This window comes from Staurois parvus, unplaced genomic scaffold (genome assembly GCF_062004578.1).
Source record: "Staurois parvus isolate SC_StPar_1 unplaced genomic scaffold, SC_StPar_1.0 ptg001035l, whole genome shotgun sequence".
Taxonomy (NCBI): Eukaryota; Metazoa; Chordata; class Amphibia; order Anura; family Ranidae; genus Staurois; species Staurois parvus.
In genome coordinates, this window is record NW_028318831.1 from 52036 (window position 1) to 77500 (window position 25465).

At 47.7% G+C, this 25465-nt stretch overlaps 1 protein-coding gene across 1 annotated transcript in view; it reads left to right on the top strand.

Annotated features, from left to right (window-relative positions):
• The window catches only part of STX1B (syntaxin 1B), a 121390-nt gene that overhangs the window by 6166 nt on the left and 89759 nt on the right, over window positions 1–25465 (top strand). The window lies entirely within an intron of this gene.

The following is a 25465-nucleotide window of genomic DNA, read 5'->3' on the forward strand; positions in this document are numbered from 1 at the left end:
ACACAGTTCCATCCAGATTGAGATTCCTGTTACATTGTATTTATGGATGGTTGTTACATTGTAGATAAGGTTGGATAAACACACAATTCCATCCAGATTGAGATCATTGTTACATTGTATTTATGGATGGTTGTTACATTGTAGATAAGGTTGGATAAACACACAGTTCCATCCAGATTGAGATCATTGTTACATTGTATTTATGGATAATTGTTACATTGTAGATAAGGTTGGATAAACACACAGTTCCATCCAGATTGAGATTCCTGTTACATTGTATTTATGGATGGTTGTTACATTGTAGATAAGGTTGGATAAACACACAGTTCCATCCAGATTGAGATTCCTGTTACATTGTATTTATGGATGGTTGTTACATTGTAGATAAGGTTGGATAAACACACAATTCCATCCAGATTGAGATCATTGTTACATTGTATTTATGGATGGTTGTTACATTGTAGATAAGGTTGGATAAACACACAGTTCCATCCAGATTGAGATTCCTGTTACATTGTATTTATGGATGGTTGTTACATTGTAGATAAGGTTGGATAAACACACAATTCCATCCAGACTGAGATCATTGTTACATTGTTACATGGTCGGAGGGTCTGTTTCCTGCATGTTGTATTGATCGTCAGCTCCTGTTGGATACGATGATATGATCGGTCCTCCTGAGCCGGGTGCCGGAGTGTGTATGTGTGTGTGTAATGGGCAGCAATCTCGGTGTGAATTAGGTGTGAATGTGTGCAATCGTCCAAGCATGCGTAAACCGCGCCATTTACGGCACGGTTGGCTTGTGAATCCTATTGACCCGTCCGAGACGCCATTGTGCCGCCATCGGTGTGAATTACAAAACGATTATGTAACGTTCCTGACGAAGGCGTCCTGCGTGGCTTCGAAATGTTGCAAAATGCGATCGCTTTCATAAACAGGATAGGGATCCATGGCGCGCCGGCGACGTATTTTCATGTCTACCGGTTCAGCGGCTGCTGGTGGCCGCGGCACCCCTCGGGGCTTTTCCCAGAAAGGAGTGCGATGGGAATAGAACGAGTGACCGGCGTGTGTGATTATAAACAGCCGTGTGCGTAATTGTGTGCATCGCCCATTTTCCCGTGTGTGTGTGCGCACCCCTTCGATCTCGAACGTGTGAGACTGAGTGTGTCTGTCGTGTCTCTCCCATTCATGCTGCATGTGTACTACACAGCGCACAATCACACGCAGCTGTGCCTCCATTCATGGCGCCGTGTGTGAGTGTGGGGTGAGCCCTCCGTCCAATCCTGTGAGCGAGCGGGGGTTAACGTCCCTTCGTGTACCGCAACGCGCACATGCATGTCACGGGTGTGTGGGGAAGCTCATTAGCATTCACTGCACGTCCCCCATTAGCATGCTCTTTGCACAGCTGTGCCGTCCCTGCGTGTGTGTGTGTGTGTTCGTGTGTGTGTGTTCGTGTGTGTGTGTGAGTGTGTGTTTGCGTGTGCCGATGGTTTTATGAATCATTCTGTAGCCGGTCATGTGCATGGAGACGCGGACACGGCGTGCGATCTTCCAATCTTCATTTGTTGCGGTTGGGAGCGAGCCTGGATCCGCACCTGACTTCTGCGATGTAATGCATTGCGGTATACATGGGCAGGGCGACTGACGAGCTGATGTCACTATGGTCACACGTGGACGCAGCCGGTCGCCCAGCGGTGGGGGGGGGGTTTGGTCTGAGATTTTAGAGCAGATCGTCCCCTCAGGGGTATTTATTGCAGTGGGGGAGATTTACTAAAACTGGAGCACTCAGAATCTGATGGCAGCCAATTATCTTCTAGCTTCGGCTTGTTCAGTTAAGCTTTGATAATAAAAGCTGGAAGCTGATTGGTTTCTACAAACAGCAGATTTTTCCCTGTTTCCGGTTGTAGTCAGTCTCACCATTGTGTCTTGTCATTGACTGATAGGAAGGATCCATGTGGATCTAGGCGTGTGCGCAGTGACGTGTTCCTGTGGGCTCTGACATTTGATGCATGGTGACTAGGGGCGGACTGACCATTTGGAAACTCGGCACTGCCCGAGGGCCGGGGTCAGTAGGGGGCCCCATGAGATGCCCCTGGTACCTTTTTCATAGGCTTTTTTGAGTTTAGGGAAGGACACAGGGGCCCCATGATCCCCTATTGCCCGGGGGCCCCATGAGTTGTCAGTCCGCCCCTGATGGTGACACACGTTTCTGATGCGTTTTTGAGGTTAGGATTTGGAGGGATAGAGTAGTATGAAATGCTCATTTTTAAAAAAAAAAGCCTGTAGCCTCTGACCATCTCTGGTTACACGTCTGTAGTCCCTGACCATCTCTGGTAACACGTCTGTAGCCTCTGACCATCTCTGGTAACACGTCTGTAGTCCCTGACCATCTCTGGTAACAAGCCTGTAGTCTCTGACCATCTCTGGTAACACGTCTGTAGTCCCTGACCATCTCTGGTAACAAGCCTGTAGTCTCTGACCATCTCTGGTAACACGTCTGTAGTCCCTGACCATCTCTGGTAACAAGCCTGTAGTCTCTGACCATCTCTGGTAACAAGCCTGTAGTCTCTGACCATCTCTGGTAACAAGCCTGTAGTCTCTGACCATCTCTGGTAACAAGCCTGTAGTCTCTGACCATCTCTGGTAACACGTCTGTAGTCTCTGACCATCTCTGGTAACAAGCCTGTAGTCTCTGACCATCTCTGGTAACAAGCCCGTAGTTTCTGACTACTCTTAATCCTATAGTCTCTGACCATATTCTATAGCATGTCTACACTCTCTGACCATCTATTGTAATAAGCCTGTATTCTCTGGCCAGCTCCTGTGGCATGTCTTCACTCTCTGATCATCACTTTTACCAAGCCTATAGTCTCTGGCCATCTCTTGTAACCTTGCAAAGGCCTGTAGTCTCTGACCATCTTTTGGAACCTTGTAACAAGCCTGTAGTCTCTGACCGTCTCTTGTAACAAGCCTGTATTCTCTGACCGTCTCTTGTAACAAGCCTGTATTCTCTGACCATCTCTTCTAACAAGCCTGTAGTCTGCAACCAGCTGCTGTGGCATGTCTACACTCTCTGACTATCAATTCTAATAAGCATGTAGTCTCTGACCATCTCTTGTAACCTTGTAACAAGCCTGTAGTCTCTGACCATCTCTTGTAACCTTGCAACAAGCCTGTAGTCTCTGACCATCTATTGTAACAAGCCTGTAGTCTCTGACCATCTCTTGTAACAAGGCTGTAGTCTCTGACCATCTCTGGTAACAAGCCTATAGTCTGTGACCAGCTGCTGTGGCATGTCTACACTCTCTGACCATCAATTGTAATAAGTCTGTAGTCTCTGACCATCTCTTGTAACCTTGTAACAAGCCTGTAGTCTCTGACCATCTCTTGTAACAACCCTGTAGTCTCTGACCATCTCTTGTAACCTTGTAACAACCCTGTAGTCTCTGACCATCTCTTGTAACCTTGTAACAAGCCTGTAGTCTCTGACCATCTCTTGTAACAAGCTTGTAGTCTCTGACCATCTCTTGTAACAACCCTGTAGTCTCTGACCATCTTTTGTAACCTTGTAGCAAACCTGTAGTCTCTTGTAACAACCCTGTAGTCTCTGACCATCTCTTGTAACAAGCCTGTAGTCTCTGACCATCTCTTGTAACAACCCTGTAGTCTCTGACCATCTCTTGTAACAACCCTGTAGTCTCTGACTAGCTCTTGTAACAATATATGAAGAGACAAAAAGAGGGCACACGGGCCTAGTGCATTGCTTTTAAAAATGAAATGTATTGAGAAAAAGTAAAATACTCACAAGAGAAATAAAATCAAATGGAGAGCATGTCAAAAGAAATGCATTGTGGTCCAATACCCCTGAAGGATTGTCTGGTGGGGGACTGTAGACCTCTGGATAGCTGATGGTTGATGCGTTTGGCTCTGAGGAAGAGGTACAACCTCGAAACGCGTCAGTAATCAGCTCTTGTAACAAGCCTATAGCCTGCGGCCAGCTCCTGTGGCATGTCTGCACTCTCTGACCATCTCTTGTAACAAGCCTATAGTCTGTGGCATGTCTACACTCTCTGACCATCAATTGTAATAAGCTTGTAGTCCCTGACCATCTCTTGTAACAACCCTGTAGTCTCTGACCATCTCTTGTAACAAGCCTGTAGTCTCTGACCATCTCTTGTAACAACCTTGTAGTCCCTGACCATCTCTTGTAACAAGCCTGTAGTCTCTGACCATCTCTTGTAACAACCCTGTAGTCTCTGACCATCTCTTGTAACAAGCCTGTAGTCTCTGACCATCTCTTGTTACAAGCCTGTAGTCCCTGACCATCTCTTGTAACAACCCTGTAGTCTCTGACCATCTATTGTAACAAGCCTGTAGTCCCTGACCATCTCTTGTAACAAGCCTGTAGTCCCTGACCATCTCTTGTAACAAGCCTGTAGTCTCTGACCATCTCTTGTAACAAGCCTGTAGTCTCTGACCATCTCTTGTAACAACCCTGTAGTCTCTGACCATCTATTGTAACAAGCCTGTAGTCCCTGACCATCTCTTGTAACAAGCCTGTAGTCTCTGACCATCTCTGGTAACAAGCCTGTAGTCTCTGACCATCTCTGGTAACAAGCCTGTAGTCTCTGACCATCTATTGTAACAAGCCTGTAGTCTCTGACCATCTCTTGTAACAAGCCTGTAGTCTCTGACCATCTCTGGTAACAAGCCTGTAGTCTCTGACCATCTCTGGTAACAAGCCTGTAGTCTCTGACCATCTATTGTAACAAGCCTGTAGTCTCTGACCATCTCTTGTAACAACCTTGTAGTCTCTGACCATCTCTTGTAACAACCTTGTAGTCTCTGACCATCTCTGGTAACAACCTTGTAGTCTCTGACCATCTCTGGTAACAAGCCTGTAGTCTCTGACCATCAATTGTAACAAGCCTGTAGTCTGCTCCCAGCTCCTGTGGCATGTCTACACTCTTTGACCATTTCATGTAACACGCCTGTAGTCTCTGACCATCTCTGGTAACACGCCTGTAGTCTCTGACCATCTCTGGTAACACGCCTGTAGTCTCTGACCATCTCTGGTAACACTCCTGTAGTCTGTGACCAGCTCCTGTGGCATGCCTACACTCTCTGACCATTTCATGTAATAAGCCTGTAGTCTCTGACCAGCTTCTTGTTTCGGTTCGGTGTCACATTACATCGTTTTGGTAAATCTAGAAGAGATTGTACAATCAGATTGCAAACTGTATGGCCCGTCTAAAGGTTGATAGATGCCTGTCCATAGTCATGTACTGCTGTCTAAGACTGCCCTGACACACTACAATCTGATTGTACAAGCTCTGTACCATCTCCATAGTATGTTCCAAATCGGTAGAATACGAGGACGCAGCTAAACTATCGAGTCAATCATTACCCAATCAGGCAGGCCCTTACACTGCATGGGTGATGGCAGATCTGTGGGGGATTGTCCAATCAGCTTGTATAGTGTATGGCCACCTACAGGAATGACGTCTGTAACAATGTTTCAGCTTTTCTTACTGAACACAGCGGAGTTGATACTTTCTTTATTTTTTATTCGTCCTAAAAATGAACTGTTGGGGCCGATAAATGAGCCCCAGACAGCATTGCATTAATGTGGTGGAAAAGCTGAAAATCGGATTGGCCAATAAAATTCCCTTTTAACCATTTCACCGCCAGGGAGGTTCCGAATGCACATTATAGGCCTGAAGATTAGGTAAACCCCCGATATTCCTTATTTTCTGAGAGCAGCGAATAAAAAGGTAGTCGATCGACTTATTATATGTCATGTGATATTAAAGTGATCGTTACCCTCTTTTTTTTTTTCTTGAAATAAAGACGTTATACTTACCTGCTCTGTGCAATCATATTGCACACAACCCCCTCTTCTGGAGTTCCCCGCCTGCACTGTCCGCTCCTCCTCTCCTGCGTGTGCGCCCATAGCAAGCCATGTGCTATGGGGGCATCTGTGAGGGTGCGCTCCTGAACCGGGCTGTGTGCATCCATAGACACACACAGCATGGCTTAGCCCCACCCCCCTGCTCCCTGCACACTGGGTTTGACTGACAGCCAGTGGCTCCCACTGCTGCCTGGGTCTCTGAGACCAGGAAGAGGGTAGAGAAGAGCTGCAGCCAGGCACAGTGCTGGATCGATGTGGGATTCAGGTAAGTACGTATGGGGGGGGGGCACTGCAAGTGGTAAAACGATTTTAGTTGTAAACCGTAGACATGAAATATGAACAAAGCACATCCCTCTATAGTGTGTACTTGTCTCAGTCCAGAGTGTCATCTCTGTCGGCTATCTCCTTCCTCTACTATCTGCATTGAGTCACTTCTGATAAGTTTTCCTGACACCAAGAGAAAAATGGTGACAGGGGAGGGCACAGCCTGTGATTGACAGCCTCAGCTCCATGTTCCTGTGTGCTGTGTGAAGTGGTGGGGGGGGGGGGGGTCCCTTCCCTCCAGTCCACTCTCAGAGCTCTCCTCCCTGAATGTAAATTCAGCTCCCCTCCCCCTGCTTTTCAGAGCTGAGAGATCCTGTGTGCATTCTGCAAATTGAATGGCCGTAGGGGGAAATGTTGCAGATAAACAGGTACAACTTATGTAGGATGATTTGTTCTATCTCTGTGAATCATCTGAGGCCGGTCACATCACTTTAAGACCTCTTTTGTGACATGTCTGCTGTACACAGGCTGTTCTGCCATCCCTCCTAGAACCCTCTCCTGGCAGCAGCATTTTGGTAGAAAAAGTGTTCGATGCTGTAAACGTGTGTAATGCATTTAGGTGCGTTTAGGCGCATCCATCGCTTTGGGTGTCATTCATTCCACTGGCCAGAACGATCATTTATTCTGAAGGTGAGGTTGTGTCGAGTAAGTAGATGCCCAACGTGTCAAGCCTTAACATTGCATGCGCCAGTGAAACAGACAAACTGCGCTGCCCTATATTGTCCATAGGTGGCGCTCACAGGTCATCAGTGTAGAGCACACGTGTCAATCACAAGGCCCGCTGCGGAATCCGGCCTGCTGGGCCATTATATGTGGCCCTCGCACTTCTCCTGCAGCTGCGCCACCCCCCACCCCCCCCCCCCCGTCACCAGAGAGGTGGACAGAACCCCTCTGATGGATCCTGCGTCTCTCTGTGCAGCTGCAGCACCCCCTCATCTTGGCCTCCCCTGGTCTCTGCATTTAGCACACTCCAGCCCTCCTCCAGACCCGGCACTTTCTGCTTCCCAGCTCCGCCCCCAAATTCTTCCCTGCAGCACAAGGTATGGGGGGTGCACTTCTCTCCTGCAGCTGCGGTACCCCCCCCCCCGTCTTTGGAGTCATCAGCAGAGAGGAGGACAGAACTCCTCCAACAGATCTTGCATTTCTCTGTGCAGCTGCAGCACCCCCTCGTCTCCATCTCCCCTGGTCTCAGCATTTAGCAAACTCCAGCCCTCCTCCGGTCCTCCTCCAGACCAGGGGTGGACTGACCACTTGGAAACTCGGGCACTGCTCGAGGGCCCGGGGTCAGTAGGGGGCCCCATGAGATGCCCCTGGTACCTATTTCATAGGCTTTTTTGAGTTTGGGCAAGGACACATGGGCCCCATGATCCCCTATTGCCTGGGGGCCCCATGAGTTGTCAGTCCGCCCCTGCTCCAGACCCTGCACTTTCTGCTTCCCAGCTCTGCCCCCCAGCTTCTTCCCTGCAGCACAAGGTATGGGGGGGTGCACTTCTCTCCTGCAGCTGCGGAACCCCTTTTGATTCCCCCTCCCCCGTCATTGCAGTCATCAGAGAGGAGGACAGAACTCCTCCGACAGATCCTGTATCTCTCCGCGCAGCTGCAGCACCCCCTCATCTTGGCCTCCCCGGTCTCAACATTTAGCAAACTCCAGCCCTCCTCTGGTCCTCCTCCAGACCCTGCACTTTCTGCTTCCCAGCTTCGCCCCCAGCTTCTTCCCTGCAGCACAAGGTAAGGGGGGTGCGTGGGATGTAAGGAAGGGTAGGGGATTCTTGATTTCTGATTTTGGGGGAGCTCTTGACATGTGATGTAAGGGGGGGGGGGGTGCTCCGGACATCTAGTCTTACAGATACAGCTGATCCTTTGAGGGCTGATGCAGCTGAGGTTGCGTCTGACACCCTCGGTGTATAGTGACCCCCGACTGACCACCTTAGATATATGGCTCTCGGTGTGGCGCGTGCGATGATATATAAGGTGGAATGTAATCGCCATCTGTATACATAGCCCCTCCCCCGATACATGCACTCGTGTTCATAGGGGCAGCACAGTGGCTGAGTGGTTAGCACTTCCACCTGGCAGTACTCGGGTCGTTGGTTCAAATCCCAACCACAGCACCGCCTGCCTGGAGTTTGCATGTTCTCCCTGTGCCTGCGTGGGTTTCCTCCGGGTACACCGGTTTCCTCCCACACTCCAAAGACATGCTGGGAGGTGAATTGGATCCTGTCTATATTGTCCCTAGTATATGTATGAATGTGAGTTAGGGACCTTAGATTGTACGCCCCTTGAGGGTCGGGGACTGATGTGAATGTACAATATATATGTAAAGTGCTGCGTAAATTGACAGCGCTATATAAGTACCTGAAATAAATAAATAAATATGTGTCTACACTGGGGGGGCGGTACATGTTTCAGGATGGAGGGGGTCACTTACCTTTAATGCTATCACAGGGGTCTCCAAACTTTCTAGATGAAGAACCAGTTTACTGTCCATCAGACTTCACGAGGGCCGGACTGTGTCCAGCGGGAGTAGAAAATGTGTTGGGGTCAGTTGGAGTTGACAGTGTCCCGTCATTGGTGTCAGTGGGAGGAATAGTGCCCCATCATTGCTGTTGGTAGGAGAAGTAGTGCCCCTTCATTGGTGTCAGTGGGAGGAATAGTGCCCCATCATTGGTGTCAGTGGGAGGAATAGTCCCCCATCATTGGTATCAGTGGGAGGAATAGTGCCCCATCATTGGTGTCAGTGGGAGGAATAGTGCCCCATCATTGGTGTCAGTGGGAGGAATAGTGCCCCATCGTTGGTGTCAGTGGGAGGAATAGTCCCCCATCATTGGTATCAGTGGGAGGAATAGTGCCCCATCATTGGTGTCAGTGGGAGGAATAGTGCCCCATCGTTGGTGTCAGTGGGAGGAATAGTCCCCCATCATTGGTATCAGTGGGAGGAATAGTGCCCCATCATTGGTGTCAGTGGGAGGAATAGTGCCCCATCATTGGTATCAGTGGGAGGAATAGTGCCCCATCATTGGTATCAGTGGGAGCAATAGTGCCCCATCATTGGTGTCAGTGGGAGGAATAGTGCCCCATCATTGGTGTCAGTGGGGGGAATAGTGCCCCATCATTGGTGTCAGTGGGAGGAATAGTGCCCCATCATTGGTATCAGTGGGAGGAATAGTGTCTCATCATTGGTATCAGTGGGAGGAATAGTGCCCCGTCATTGGTGTCAGTGGAAGGAATAGTGCTCCATCATTGGTATCAGTGGGAGGAATAGTGCCCCATCATTGGTGTCAGTGGGAGGAATAGTGTCCCATCATTGGTATCAGTGGGAGGAATAGTGCCCCATCATTGGTGTCAGTGGGAGGAATAGTGCCCCATCATTGGTGTCAGTGGGAGGAATAGTGTCCCATCATTGGTATCAGTGGGAGGAATAGTGCCCCATCATTGGTGTCAGTGGGAGGAATAGTGCCCCATCATTGGTATCAGTGGGAGGAATAGTGTCCCATCATTGGTGTCAGTGGGAGGAATAGTGCCCCATCATTGGTATCAGTGGGAGGAATAGTGCCCCATCATTGGTGTCAGTGGGAGGAATAGTGCCCCATCATTGGTGTCAGTGGGAGGAATAGTGCCCCATCATTGGTGTCAGTGGGAGGAATAGTGCCCCATCATTGGTGTCAGTGGGAGGAATAGTGCCCCATCATTGGTGTCAGTGGAAGGAATAGTGCCCCATCATTGGTGTCAGTGGGAGGAATAGTGCTCCATCATTGGTATCAGTGGGAGGAATAGTGCCCCATCATTGGTGTCAGTGGGAGGAATAGTGCCCCATCATTGGTGTCAGTGGGAGGAATAGTGCCCCATCATTGGTGTCAGTGGAAGGAATAGTGCCCCATCATTGGTGCTGGTAGGAGGAATAGTGCCTCGTCTTTGGTGTCAGTGGGAGAAATAGTGCCCCATCATTGGTATCAGTGGGAGGAATAGTGCCCCATCATTGGTGTCAGTGGGAGGAATAGTGCCCCATCATTGGTATCAGTGGGAGGAATAGTGCCCCATCATTGGTGTCAGTGGCAGGAATAGTGTCCCATCATTGGTGTCAGTGGGAGGAATAGTGCCCCATCATTGGTGTCAGTGGCAGGAATAGTGTCCCATCATTGGTGTCAGTGGGAGGAATAGTGCCCCATCATTGGTGTCAGTGGGAGGAATAGTGCCCCATCATTGGTGTCAGTGGGAGGAATAGTGCCCCATCATTGGTGTCGGTAGGAGCAATAGTCCCTGTCATTGGTGTTGGTGGGAGGAACAGTGCCCCATTGTCAGTGTCGGTGGGAGGAATAGTGCCTCGATGTCGGTGTCAGTGGTAGGAACTATGCCCCACTGTTGCTGACAGTGAGTGGGGGGGGGGGGTAATAATGGCCCAAGGGCAGGATAAAAGCAAGCAAAGGGCCACATTCGGCCCCAGGGCCACAGTTTGGAGACCACTGTGCTATCACATAGGGAGCCTGTGATAACATTTTGTATAGCAGGTTTTCTTCAACAAGATTGGAAGACATTATACACGTGGCCTCTGATTACCGTCTACCTGAGGGGGGAGATCAGGGAATGGACGTTCGCTAGTCTCCCTCCCCTCTACCTGGTGACACCCGCTGTGCTGGTCCTGAACCCACAGGTGGCATAGTGGAGCCCAGGAAACATGTTGGGAACAGTCATGCTATGGGGGAGGGGGGGATTGGAATCGATCTGGTGGCCGTACAGCAGCAGGATCACGTCTTTCTAAAGCTGGCCACACACATATACATTTTCCTTCCAGAATTTTCATTTCAAAAATATTCGTTTGACTTTCTGATGGTAAAGTGGGACACACACTATGAGGAACCGGAAGAACAATTCCGCACGAGGCGCGATGGCTCGATTTTCGTATATGTGTACTCGACCTTCAACCCCCGATTCACACTTTCCAAACGAAAATTTCTGAAGGAACAAACTCCAAATGTTTTCTCGTACGAGAACAAAACGATTTTCTTTGAATGTGAACGGTTTTCGTACAAGAAAAATCGGATACGAAAGACTGTGCGTGATCAGAAACGATAACCAAAAAAAAATCCTTCGTCGTACAAGAACATTCGTTCAGTTACTTCCCTCCTCAGTGTTGACCTGCTGTGAAAGATCGAGGAAAACCGGACAATTGTTCGTCTGATTATTTATAGTGTGTACTGGGCGTTAGCGGGGGTCAAATCGATGTTCATTTTCAACAGAAGTGACGGGAAATTTCGAGGTGCAGGAAGGAAAACTTTTCTCGATCAAACAAATTTTTCGCCAGTGGATGTGGTGATCGTTCAGAAATGACATTCATTTTAAAATCGAATGTTAAAAGCAAAAGACAATTTTCGAACGAGATTCGTCCATTCATCGAACATTCAAAGTATTTTCATTCGACTTTTCTTATGAATATTCTCGGCAGAAAATCTACACGTGTATGGCCAGCCTTAAGCTGGCCATACACGTATAGATTTTCATTCAAGAATTTTCGTTTCAAGAATATTCGTTTGATTTTCTAATTGTTAGTGGGGGTCAAATCGATGTTTGTTTTCGACCTCCGTGACGGGAAAATTCAAAGGGGCAGGAAGGAAAACTTTTCTCGATCAAACGAATTTTCGGCCAGTGGATGTGGTGATCGTTCAGAAATGACATTCATTTTAAATCGAATGTTAAAAGCAAAAAGACAATTTTGAATGACGTTCGTCCATTCATCGAATGTTCAAAGAATTTTCATTCGACTTTTCTTACGAATATTTTCGTGTGACAATCTACACGTGTATGGCCAATGAGGCTCCTCCCACCACTGGGCTGCAGGAGCGCTGCGCTGTGCCGCCGGCATCTTGGTGAGCTTTTATCCAGCCAGTGATTACTCTCCGGCACCCAGCGATCGATGAGTATGTCCGACAGGGGAGAGACCTGTATGTGAACAACACAGAGCTCTCCCCTGTCAGCTCCTGCACACTGCTTTGTATGGCTCTGCATAGCACGGCCATACAAAGCAGTGTGCTTACAGTGAAACACACACCGCAAAACCTCACACAGTTAACCCTTTGATCACCCCACATGTTAACCCCCCCTCCTGCCCAGTGCCATTAGTACAGTGTCAGTGCTTATTGTTAGCACTGATCACTGTATTAGTGTCACTGGGGATGTCAGTGACACCAAGTCAGTCCCCTCCCCATGTCAGAACGCCCGCCGCAGTCCCGCTATAAGTCGCTGATCCCAGTATCTATACCGCCATTTGTAGACGTTATAACTTTCATGTAAACCAATTCATTTACACGTATTGGGATTTTTTTAGCGAAGACACGGAGCAGAATACATTTTGGTCGAAATTTATGACGAAATTTGACAATTTTTTACAATTTTTTTACTGGACATCTGTAAAAGCAAAAAGTCAAAAATATAGTTTTTTTCTGAAAATTGTCGGTCTTTTTTTATTTATAGCACAAAAAATAAAAAACACGCAGGAGATCAAATACCACCAAAAGAAAGGCCAATTTGTGGGAAAAAAAATTGTGGGACGTAAACTTCATTTGGGTGCAGCGTTGCATGACCGCGCAATTGTCAGTTAAAGCAACGCAGCGCCGTAATGCAAAAAATGGCCTGGTCAGGAAGGTAGGGGAGGAATCCTCTGGAGGGCAAAAAAAAGCTGAAGTTTAATCTGCTTGTATACAGTATTCCCTTTCCCTGGAACCAGGAAAATACCACATTATGGCCATTAGATGGAGCACATGATCATAGGAAGTGAGTATTCTAGGGAAACATTTGTCCTGGAGAGAAAATAGCCTGTCTGCATCCCTTCTCTGTCCTCCCCTCCACCTGGCTCCATCCTCCCCTCCACCTGGCTACACCCCCCCTCCCTTCCACCTGGCTCCATCCTCCCCTCCACCTGGCTACACTCCCCCTCCCAACCACTTGGCTCCATCCTTCCCTCTACTTGGCTGCATACCCCGTCTCCTCTTCCCACCTGGCTCCATCCTCCCCTCCACCTGGCTGCATCCCCTCCTCTCCTCTTCCCACCTGGCTCCATCCTCCCCTCCACCTGGCTCAATCCTCCCCTCCACCTAGCTACATCCTGTCCTCTGTCCACCTGGCTTTGTCCTCCCCTCCACCTGGCTGCATCCCCTCCTCTCCTCTTCCCACCTGGCTCCATCCTTCCCTCCACCTGACTTCATCCTCCCCTCTACCTGGCTGCAACTCCTCTCCTCTGCCCACCTGGCTCAATCCTCCCCTCCACCTGGCTCCATCCTTCCCTCCACCTGACTTCATTCTCCCCTCCACCTGGCTGCAACTCCTCTCCTCTGCCCACCTGGCTCTGTACTCCCCTCCACCTTGCTGCATCCCCTCCTCTCCTCTGTCCGCCTGGCTCCATCCTTCCCTCCACCTGGCTGCATCCCCCCTCTCCGGTCCACCTGGCTCCATCTTCCCCTCCACCTGGCTCCATCATCCCCTCCACCTGGCTGCATCCTCCCCTCCACCTAGCTCCATCCTCCCCTCCACCTGGCTCCATCCTTCCCTCCACCTGGCTGCATCCCCCCTCTCCTGTCCACCTGGCTCCATCCTCCCCTCCACCTGGCTCCATCCTCCCCTCCACCTGGCTGCATCCTCCCCTCCACCTGGCTACATCCCCCCTATCTGCTCCACCTGGCTCCATCCTCCCCTCCACCTGGCTACATCCCCCCTCTCCTAACCACTTGGCTCCATCCTTCCATCTACTTGGCTACATCCCCTCCTCTCCTCTGCCCACCTGGCTCCATCCTCCCCTCCACCTGGCTACATCCCCTCCTCTCCTCTGCCCACCTGGCTCCATCCTCCCCTCCACCTGGCTACATCCCCTCCTCTCCTGACCACTTGGCTCTGTCCTTCCCTCTACTTGGCTCCATCCCCTCATCTCCTCTGCCCACCTGGCTCCATCCTCCCCTCCACCTGGCTCCATCCTCCCCTCCACCTGGCTGCATCCTCCCTCTCCTGTCCACCTGGCTCCATCCTCCCCTCCACCTGGCTCCATCCTCCCCTCCACCTGGCTGCATCCCTTCCCTCCACTCCTTTTATGAGTTGGACCTGAGACAGATGTTTGACTATGGCAATCAGAGAACTATCACTCAGACTCAGCCAATAATAAAAGGCTGGGGGGCTGTGAGCAGCCAATCGGAGGCTAGAGGCGAGGAGCCCATAATAACCCGTCTCAGCAGAACTAGTGGAAGGGACACGGGGAGTGCTGGAAGTCCATGGCTTAGGGAACATGCAGTTCCAGGCGCCCGGCTCCGAACATTTTCAGCGACTCCAACATTCCGAGCAGAGTTGTCACGCTCTGCAAATGTTTTATGAATCCACCTTTTGCTCTTTTTAAATGTAACGGCTGAGATGGGAACTTCTTGTATCTTTCCTTTAAATTTGCTTCCCGTTATCTCGGAGGTGAGAGTCGGAGGTGAGAGTCGGAGCTCACAGGCCCCCTCAGGTGTGACCATGGCTCTCCTGCCTGAAGTCAGGCTGTCTCCCGGCTCCTGGGTCAGCATAGAGGGATATCGCTGTGTTACTTTAACAGACAATTGCGCGGTCATGCAACGCTGCACCCAAATGAAATTTACGCCCTTTTTTTTGCAAATTGAGCTTTCTTTCGGTGGTATTTGATCGCCTGTACTTTTTTATTTTTTGAGTTATAAACATAAAAAAAAGACAATTTTGAGAAAATAAACTATATTTTTGACTTTTTGCTTTTAAACATGTCCATTAAAAAAAATAAAAAAATCTAATTTCTTCATGAATTTCGGCCAAAATGTATTCTGCTCCGTGTCTTTGCTAAAAAAAAATCCCAATACGTGTAAATTAATTGGTTTATGTGAAAGTTATAGCGTTTACAAATGGCGGTATAGATACTGGGATTTTCTTTTTTTTTAACTAGTAATGGCGGCGATCAGCGACTTATAGCAAGACTGCGGTGGGCATTCTGACACTGGGGGGGACTGACTTGGTGTCACTGACATCCCCAGTGACACCAATACAGTGATCAGTGATAATAAAAAGCACTGACACTGTACTAATGACACTGGTCAGGAAGGGGTTAACATGTGGGGTGATCAAAGGGTTCAAAGGCTGTGTGTTCTTTCACTGTAAGCACACTGCTTTGTATGGCACTGCTATGCAGAGCCATACAAAGCAGTGTGCAGGAGCTGACAGGGGAGAGATCTGTATTATTTACATACAGACCTCTCCCCCGTCAGTGATACTCAGCGATCAGCGGGTGCCAGCGGGGAATCACCAGCCGGGATCCAGTGATTGACAGTGGCCACAAATGGCCTACCCGAATCAGCAAAATCACATATATATACGTGATTTTGCGCACCCGTGCCGCCCTGTAGCAGCATTTCTGCTATAGGGTGGTCAGGAAGCGGTTACAGATCTATAAGATAAACAACATTCTTGTCAAGATTCCAAAACATGTATGAATGAATTGGTGAGGGCATCATCCCGGGGGAACCAATAATTGTACAATCAGTAAATATAAAGGACTTTACATAGGTGAGATTCTGCAAAGTCTTCACCCCATGATAGTATGAGTAGTCTACGCGTTTCGCAGATGTCGGTGAAACGCGTAATAACCCACATGGAAGAAAAATATATTTTAAATATATTTAAAAAATATTCTTCCCAAATATATTGACATATATTTGAAATACTAAAATTTTGGCCGTATTCAATATATTTAAAAAAAATTATATATATAAAAAATATATATATATATTTATTAATATATATATATGTTATATATATATATATATATATATATATATATATATATATATATATATATATATATATGTGTATGTAGGTATGTATATATGTATGTATGTAGAAATGCGGTTTTTACACAAAATATATAAAAAATATTTTTAAAAATACATTTAATCTACATTTTTGTAATGCATTACCAAATATATGTAAAAATATATGTGTTAAAATGACTTTTTTTATAAGTTAAAAAAAATCTGAAGAATATATTTAAAAAATATATACTTTTAAAAGATTTTTAATATATTTTTTAATATATAAAAAACGCACTTCAACATAGCGTATATATGTGTGTACATATATATATATATATATATATATATATATATATATATATACACATACATACATTTAATCTACATTTCTGGAATGCATTTCCAAATATATATATATAAATATGTTAAAATGACATTTTTATATGTTAAAAAAAATCTGAAGAGTATATTTAAAAAATATATACTTTCAAAAATATTTTTAATATATTTTGTAATATATAAAAAATGCATATATATATATATATATATATATATATATATATATACAGTTATGTTCAAAATAATAGCAGTCAGACATCACTAACCGGATCAATCACTGTTTTTGGTTGAAATTATACTTCTACATGGCAAATAATTTCCTAGCAGGTGTAGTAGAGTCATAGAAATCCAACAGACCCAACAGTCATGACATGCATGCTGCTGATTCTGTGTCATTGAATCACTCATTGAGGGGCGTGTTCAATATAATAGCAGTGTGGAGTTCTATTAGTGAGGTCATTCATTCTTTGAAAAACAGGTGGCAATTATTGCCCTTATTTAAGGAAGGAAGGCAGCAAATGTTGTACATGCTGGTTACAGTGCATTTCTCTCTGAAATTCTGAGGAAAATGGGTCGTTCCAAACATTGTTCAGAAGAACAGCGTACCTTGATTAAAAAGTTGATTGGAGAGGGGAAAACATTTAAAGAAGTGCAGAAAATGATCGGCTGCTCAGCTAAAATGATCGCAAATGCTTTAAAATGGCAACCAAAACCTGAAAGACGTGGAAGAAAGCGCAAAAACTACCATTGGAATGGATAGAAGAATAGCCAAAATGGCGCGGACTCAGCCAACAATCAGCTCCCTGAGAGGACTGTTACAATTAGAAGACGTCTATGTGAAGCCAAGCTATCTGCAAGAAGTCCCCGCAAAGTCCCACTGTTGGGAAAAAGACGTGTGCTGAAGAGGTTACAATCTGCCAAAGAGCACATTGACCGGCCTAAAGAGAAATGGCCCAACATTTTGTGGGCTGATGGAAGTAAGATTGTTCTTTTTGGGTCTAGTGGGCGGAGACAGTTTGTCAGACGACCCCCAAACACTGAATTCAAGCCACAGTACACTGTGAAGACCGTGAAGCATGGTGGTGCAAGCATCATGATATGGGGATGTTTCTCATACTACGGTGTTGGGCCTATTTATCGCATACCAGGGATCATGCATCAGTTTGAATACATCAGAATACTTGAAGAGGTCATGCTGCCTTATGCTGAAGAGGAAATGCCCTTGAAATGGGTGTTCCAACAAGACAACGACCCCAAACACACCAGTAAACGGGCAACATCTTGGTTCCAGACCAACAAGATGGACGTTATGGAGTGGCCAGCCCAATCCCCGGATCTTCATCCAATAGAAAACTTGTGGGGTGACATCAAAAATGCCGTTTCTGAGGCAAAACCAAGAAATAGAGAAGAACTGTGGAATGTGGTCCAATCATCCTGGGCTGGAATACCTGATCACAGGGGCCAGAAGTTGGGGGACTCCATGCAACACAGATGTACAGCAGTTCTCAGAAACAGTGCGACTACAACCAAATATTCATGAAGTCATTCAAAGGAAAGCAAAATCTTCAAACATTTTTCAGTTTATATAGTGAATGTTTGAGTTTGTAAAGAAGAATACAAACACTGCGATTTTTTTGAACCGTCTAATATTCACTTTTCTTCCATATTTTTAGAGGAACAACACAAATTTGATGTATTTTTCTTCATGTTGTGATTTGGAATAGAATGTGTCGTGTTCCCAATGCATTTGTGTGGATGGAAATAAAAGCTATTAGAAGGATTTTCAGCTTTATTCACTTTTTTCAACACACTGCTATTATTTTGAACACAACTGTATATATATATATATATTTTGAATACGGCCGAAATTGTAGTATTTCAAATATAGGTGAATATATTTGGAAAGAATATTTTTAAAATATATTGAAAATATATTTTTCTTCCATGTGGGTTATTACAGGAAGTCTCTCACTGGAGACACATCGGATTGATATATGATAAAATTAAAAGGCATACCCCATGATAGTGGTCATGAGTAGTCCACGCGTTTCACCGACATCCGCGAAACGCGTAACTACTCATACGATCATGGGGTGAAGATTTTGCATTTTCTTACATTTTTCTTCCATGTGGGAAAGACCGCTCACTGCTGCTCTCTCTCCTTGTGCAGGGTGACTGGTCTTGTCTCCACCCCCTTTTGTAGTTTTCTGCAGTGGGTGTGGCCCTATCGGGCCCCCTCCCACAGGTCTGCTCTCTGCACACCGCAGTGATGATGCCACTGTTACGAGGTAATATCTGGGTTTGTAAAGACATTTTGAGAACACAAGGTGGATTGGTATCCTTTGTGGGTCTGGAGGAATATAGCTAAGTGAAAGTTCTTGTTCCCGGAGTTCTGTTTTAATACAGGGAGGACGGCAGGAGGAAAGGTCGGAGGATGTTGGAGAATGAGCCGAATCTTCCGGGAATGATCAGGGAGATTAAATGAAACGTCGGCATTTTGGTTTGTCATCCCCCCCCCCTTCCTCCCCCTCCTCCTTGCAGCATATGAGGTCACCCTGATGATGTCATTCCCAGTGCAGTATAACGCACAGGGGGTGTCACATGACACCTATCAGGTTTCATTGCAGATTTTCTCCGTGGATCCTCCATGCCCATTACTGTATCGGATTTCATCCGAATGGTGTGATCACAGGCTGGGACCTATCAGTGAGATACTAATACTAAACAGCCAGAAAAACAAAAAAAAGATTCACCTTCAATGAGGCCTAAATATTATCCTGCAGCTAGATTCAGCAGGCTTTTCACAGTGTTTCTAGAAACATCTGCAGCTTCTTGTCACAGGATCAGGTGCTGCTGTGCAACCTCCCTCTCTGGGTACCGCATAGGGCAGGAAGTGATCGTCTGTCCTGTGTGCCCCCATCCTCAGATTCACAACTCTTCAGGATACAATGTTGCAATAATATACTGTAGAGATCGCCATGTCTTAGGCCACGTTCGCAGTCACTCGCTCACACACTGTGCATGTCGGGAACGCACACCAGGGCGCACCCTTTCCCGACGCATACAGAAACGCGCTGCCCTTTAGCAGACAGTGCCATTTGTTACTTTCTGAACGTTTTCACGCGAAATGCGACAGGAAGCCTATTCATGTCAGGGGCTGCCCTGCGCAAGACAAAGGCACCAAAGTAGCTCGTTTAGCTTTCCGGCCGCTAAGCTCCGCGCGTTTTCTAAATTGCGCATTTTGATGCTTGTAAGATCGCGTGTCTGTCTGTTGCATTTGGAGTACTATTAACAGTGAATGGCACCAGGACCGCGATGTGTTTTTTGAATGTGAAGGGGCACCCATGCATCTGCTAATGCAAGCGTTTTTCATGCTTGTCAAAACACATTGCCCTGGCGCATGCGTTCAGGTGTGACAAAAGTTTGCACAACGGTCAGGGACTTCTTGAAAGCATTTTCTGCGCATACGGCAACCAATTAATTTCACTGGGCTGCCCTACGCAGGACTAAGGTGGCAAAGTAGTTCGTGTAGCTTTCCAGCAGCTGAGCTCCGCGCGTTTTCTAAGTTGCGCATTTTGATGTGCTTGTTGTGCATTTTGACGCATGTAAAATTGTGTATTTGTTGCATTTGGAGTACTATGAACAATGAATGGCACCGCAACTGCGACGTGGTTTGTGCATGTGAAGGGTTGCCCATGCATCTGCTAATGCGAGCGTTTTTTACGCTTGCCAACAGACATGGTGCCACGGCGCATGCGTTCAGGTGCGGCACAATTTTGCACAAGGGTCAGGGACTTCTTGAAAGCATTTTCTGCGCATAGGGCAGCTCATTCACTTCAATGGGCTGCCCTACGCACGACTAAAGCGCCAAAGTAGCTTGTGTGGCTTTCCAGCCGCTGAGCTCCGCCCGTTTTCTAAGTTGCGCATTTTGATGTGCTTGTGCATTTTGATGCATGTAAAATCGCTTGTTTGTTGCATTTGGAATGCTATTAACAATGAAAGGCACCGCGACGTGTTTTTTGAAGGTTGCCCATGCATCTGCTAAAGCAAGCGTTTTTAACACTTGCCAACAGACATGGTGCCACGGCGCATGCGTTCAGGTGCGGCACAATTTTGCACAAGGGTCAGGGACTTCTTGAAAGCATTTTCTGCGCATACGGCAACCAATTAATTTCACTGGGCTGCCCTTCGCACAACTAATACGCCAAAGTAGCTCGTGTAGCTTTCCAGCCGCTGAGCTCCGCGCGTTTTCTAAGTTGTGAATTTTGATGTGCTTGTTGTGCATTTTGATGCATTTAAAATTGCGTGTTTGTTGCATTTGGAGTACTGTGAACAATGAATGGCACCGCAACTGCGACGTGGTTTGTGCATGTGAAGGGTTGCCCATGCATCTGCTAATGCGAGCGTTTTTTACGCTTGCCAACAGACATGGTGCCACGGCGCATGCGTTCAGGTGCGGCACAAGTTTGCACAAGGGTCAGGGACTTCTTGAAAGCATTTTCTGCACATAGGGCAACCAGTTAATTGCAATGGGCTGCCCTACGCATGACTAAAGCACTAAAGTAGCTCGTGTGGCTTTCCGGCTGCTGAGCTCCGCGCATTTTCTAAGTTGCACATTTTGACGTGCTTGTTGTACATTTTGATGCATGTACGATTGCGTGTCTGTTTGTTGCATTTGGAGTACTTTTAACACTGAATGGCACCATGACCGCGACGTGTTTTTTGAATCTGAAGCATTTTCTGCACATAGGCCAGTCCATTCATTTCAATGGGCTGCCCTACGCACGACTAAAGTGCCAAAGTAGCTCATGTAGCTTTCCAGCCGCTGCTCTTGACTATGGGATAATGGACGGCTCCGATCTCACTGCACACAAATCACATGTGATTTACACAGGAATGCAGTGCAGTTCCTGTGAGAATCACATGCGATGTACCACACCGCATGAGTGTGAACCCGGCCTGAGTGAGGTCATGAATGACAATGGCAGACTTGATGGACCACTTGGTCTTTTTTCTGCCGTGACTTTTCTACGTTTCTATGGTGGATGAAATCGCAGGAGCATGTGACAGACAACCAAGAACACATCCTGTTGCCTTTATTAGGTCCCCTTGAGCTGTCAACCAGCAGGTCATATGGGAGCCTCCAATCACCATGAAGAAATGGGATTTCCGCTGACAGCTGTCACATTCGGTGGAGAATGCGGGCGTGAGGAGGGCAGAATGTCATGCTTGTGTAAGGGAAGCCTGAGAAGAACAGGGACCCCAGAGGGGATTAGCCAGCAAGATAGGCATGGGCAGAAGGTGGCAACCTGGTTGGAACCCGGAACCAAAGGAATGGGCTGCCCTATGCGTGTAGCTTGGAAATGCGCAAAAATGCACTAAAAAGGGCGTTTGCATGACCTTCAGAGGTGAATGCAGCCGACAGTGGACCTAGAAGATTTTGGAAAGCTCAGTAACGTGTCACTGCAACCCTTCCAGGTATTTATTTCCTTTCACAGAGATCACAGTAGTCCCTCTGACAATGCCTTCTGATTTTCCCTTCAGAAGGACAGCACCATCTTCATTCAGGCATCATCCGGGGTCACCATCTTCATTCAGGCATCATCCAGGGTCACCATCTTCATTCAGGCATCATCCAGGGTCACCATCTTCATTCAGGCATCATTCAGGGTTGCCATCTTCATTCAGGCATCATCCAGGGTCGCCATCTTCATTCAGGCATCATCCAGGGTCACCATCTTCATTCAGGCATCATCCGGGCTCACCATCTTCATTCAGGCATCATCCAGGGTCACCATCTTCATTCAGGCATCATCCTGGGTCACCAGCTTCATTCAGGAATCATCCAGGGTCACCATTGTCATTCAGGCATCATCCAGGGTCACCATCTTCATTCAGGCATCATCCGGGGTCACCAGCTTCATTCAGGAATCATCCAGGGTCACCATTGTCATTCAGGCATCATCCAGGGTCACCATCTTCATTCAGGCATCATCCAGGGTCACCATCTTCATTCAGGCATCATCCAGGGTCACCTGCTTCATTCAGGAATCATCCAGGGTCACCATCTTCATTCAGGCATCATCCAGGGTCACCAGCTTCATTCAGGAATCATCCGGGGTCACCATCTTCATTCAGGCATCATCCGGGGTCACCAGCTTCATTCAGGCATCATCCAGGGTTACCATCTTCATTCAGGAATCATCCAGAGTCACCATCGTCATTCAGGCATCATCCAGGGTCACCAGCTTCATTCAGACATCATCCAGGGTCACCATCTTCATTCAGGCATCATCCAGGGTCACCAGCTTCATTCAGGAATCATCCGGGGTCACCATCTTCATTCAGGCATCATCCGGGGTCACCATCTTCATTCAGGAATCATCCGGGGTCACCATCTTCATTCAGGCATCATCCGGGGTCACCATCTTCATTCAGACATCATCCAGGGTCACCATCTTCATTCAGACATCATCCGGGGTCACCATCTTCATTCAGGCATCATCCAGGGTCACCAGCTTCATTCAGGAATCATCCAGGGTCACCATCTTCATTCAGGCCTCATCCAGGGTCACCATCTTCATTCAGGCATCATCCAGGGTCACCAGCTTCATTCAGGCATCATCCAGGGTCACCAGCTTCATTCAGGCATCATCCAGGGTCACCATCTTCATTCAGGCATCATCCAGGTCATCATCTTCATTCAGGCATCATCCAGGGTCACCATCTTCATTCAGGCATCATTTAGGGTCACCATCTTCATTCAAGCATCATCCAGGGTCACCAGCTTCTGTATGGGGGGCCAATTATATTCAGACATCATCCAGGGTCACAATCGTCATTCAGGCATCATCCAGGGTCACCATCTTCATTCAGGAATCATCCAGGGTCACCAGCTTCATTCAGGCATCATCCAGGTCACCAGCTTCATTCAGGAATTATCCAGAGTCACCATCTTCATTCAGGCCTCATCCAGGGTCACCAGCTTCATTCAGACATCATCCAGGGTCACCATCTTCTCCCAGGACTGAGATGCCAGCTCAGAGATGACGCAATCATGTAAATCCTGGTGCCTGTGCACTGTTGGGCTGTGTTCACAAATGCCAGCCCCTGCTGCAGCCTCTCACCTTGCGACTTGCTGTTACAATGTTGCATTCTGCTCATTGAGGGAGAGGAGACTGAGGAAATGCTCAAACCAGGTAAAGTCGATGAATGGAGATCAAGAACTGATTTGTAATGATTAAAGGCGGAGCGTTTCTGGGCAGTCGTACTGCTGCTGTATATGGTGACGCGTCGGGAATGCAGTCATGCAGACTTCCGTAGGTTTTATGGAATTCTCTGTATAATCCCACACTGTGCTCAGACATACAACGCCTTCTGACCTCATTGTAGTAACGTCTGGCTGTGTGAGGAGGTAATGACGGAGTGTGATGGCGGCCATTGTATGAAATAAATGACATTCACAAATATCTGGAGGTGGGAAGCAATCGCTCTGTTATTTATCTTATAATTGGCCCCCATACAGTCTGCAGTGCAATGTGGAGGGGACGGCTTTCTGGTGACGCACATCAACCCAACATGGCCGATCTCCTACACAGAAAACAAATGGGCCAGCATGGCCATTCTTCTATACGGGGACCACAAGGGCCAGCATGGCCATTCTTCTATACGGGGACCACAAGGGCCAGCATGGCCATTCTTCTATACGGGGACCACAAGGGCCAGCATGGCCATTCTTCTATACGGGAACCACAAGGGCCAGCATGGCCGTTCTTTTATACGGGGACCACAAGAGCCAGCATGGCCGTTCTTCTATACGGGGACCACAAGGGCCAGCATGGCCATTCTTCTATACGGGGACCACAAGGGCCAGCATGGCCATTCTTCTATACGGGGGCCACAAGGGCCAGCATGGCCGTTCTTCTATACGGGGACCACAAGGGCCAGCATGGCCGTTCTTCTATACGGGGACCACAAGGGCCAGCATGGCCATTCTTCTATACGGGGGCCACAAGGGCCAGCATGGCCGTTCTTCTATACGGGGACCACAAGGGCCAGCATGGCCGTTCTTCTATACAGGGACCACAAGGGCCAGCATGGCCATTCTTCTATACAGGGACCAAAGGGCCAGCATGGCCGATCTCCTACACAGGGACCACAAGGGCCAGCATGGCCATTCTTCTATACAGGGACCACAAGGGCCAGCATGGCCATTCTTCTATACAGGGACCACAAGGGCCAGCATGGCCGTTCTTCTATACAGGAAACACAAGGGCCAGCTTGGCCGTTCTTCTATACAGGAAACACAAGGGCCAGCATGGCCGTTCTTCTACACAGGAACCACAGGAGCCAACATGGCCGATCTTCTATACACGGACCACAAGGGCCAGCATGGCCATTCTTCTATACAGGGACCACAAGGGCCAGCATGGCCGTTCTTCTACACAGGAACCACAAGAGTCAGCATGGCCGTTCTTCTATACAGGAAACACAGGAGCCAGCATGGCCGTTCTTCCACAGGAACCACAGGAGCCAGCATGGCAGTTCTTCTACACAGGAACCACAGGGGCAAATCTGGCTATTCTTCTACACAGGAACCACAGGGGCCAGCATGGCCATTCTTCTACACAGGAACCACAAGGGTCAGCATGGCCATTCTTCTACACAGGAACCACAAGGGTCAGCATGGCCATTCTTCTACACAGGAACCACAAGGGTCAGCATGGCCATTCTTCTACACAGGAACCACAAAGGCCAGCATGGCTATTCTACACAGGAACCACAAGGGCCATCATGGCCATTCTGCTACACAGGAACAACAGTGGCCATTCTTCTACACAGGAACCACAGGGGCCAATTTGGCCATTCTTCTACACAGGAACTACAGGAGCCAGCATGGCCGTTCTTCCACAGGAACCACAGGAGCCAGCATGGCCGTTCTTCCACAGGAACCACAGGGGCCAGCATGGCCATTCTTCTACACAGGAACCACAAGGGTCAGCATGGCCATTCTTCTACACAGGAACCACAAGGGTCAGCATGGCCATTCTTCTACACAGGAACCACAAGGGTCAGCATGGCCATTCTTCTACACAGGAACCACAAA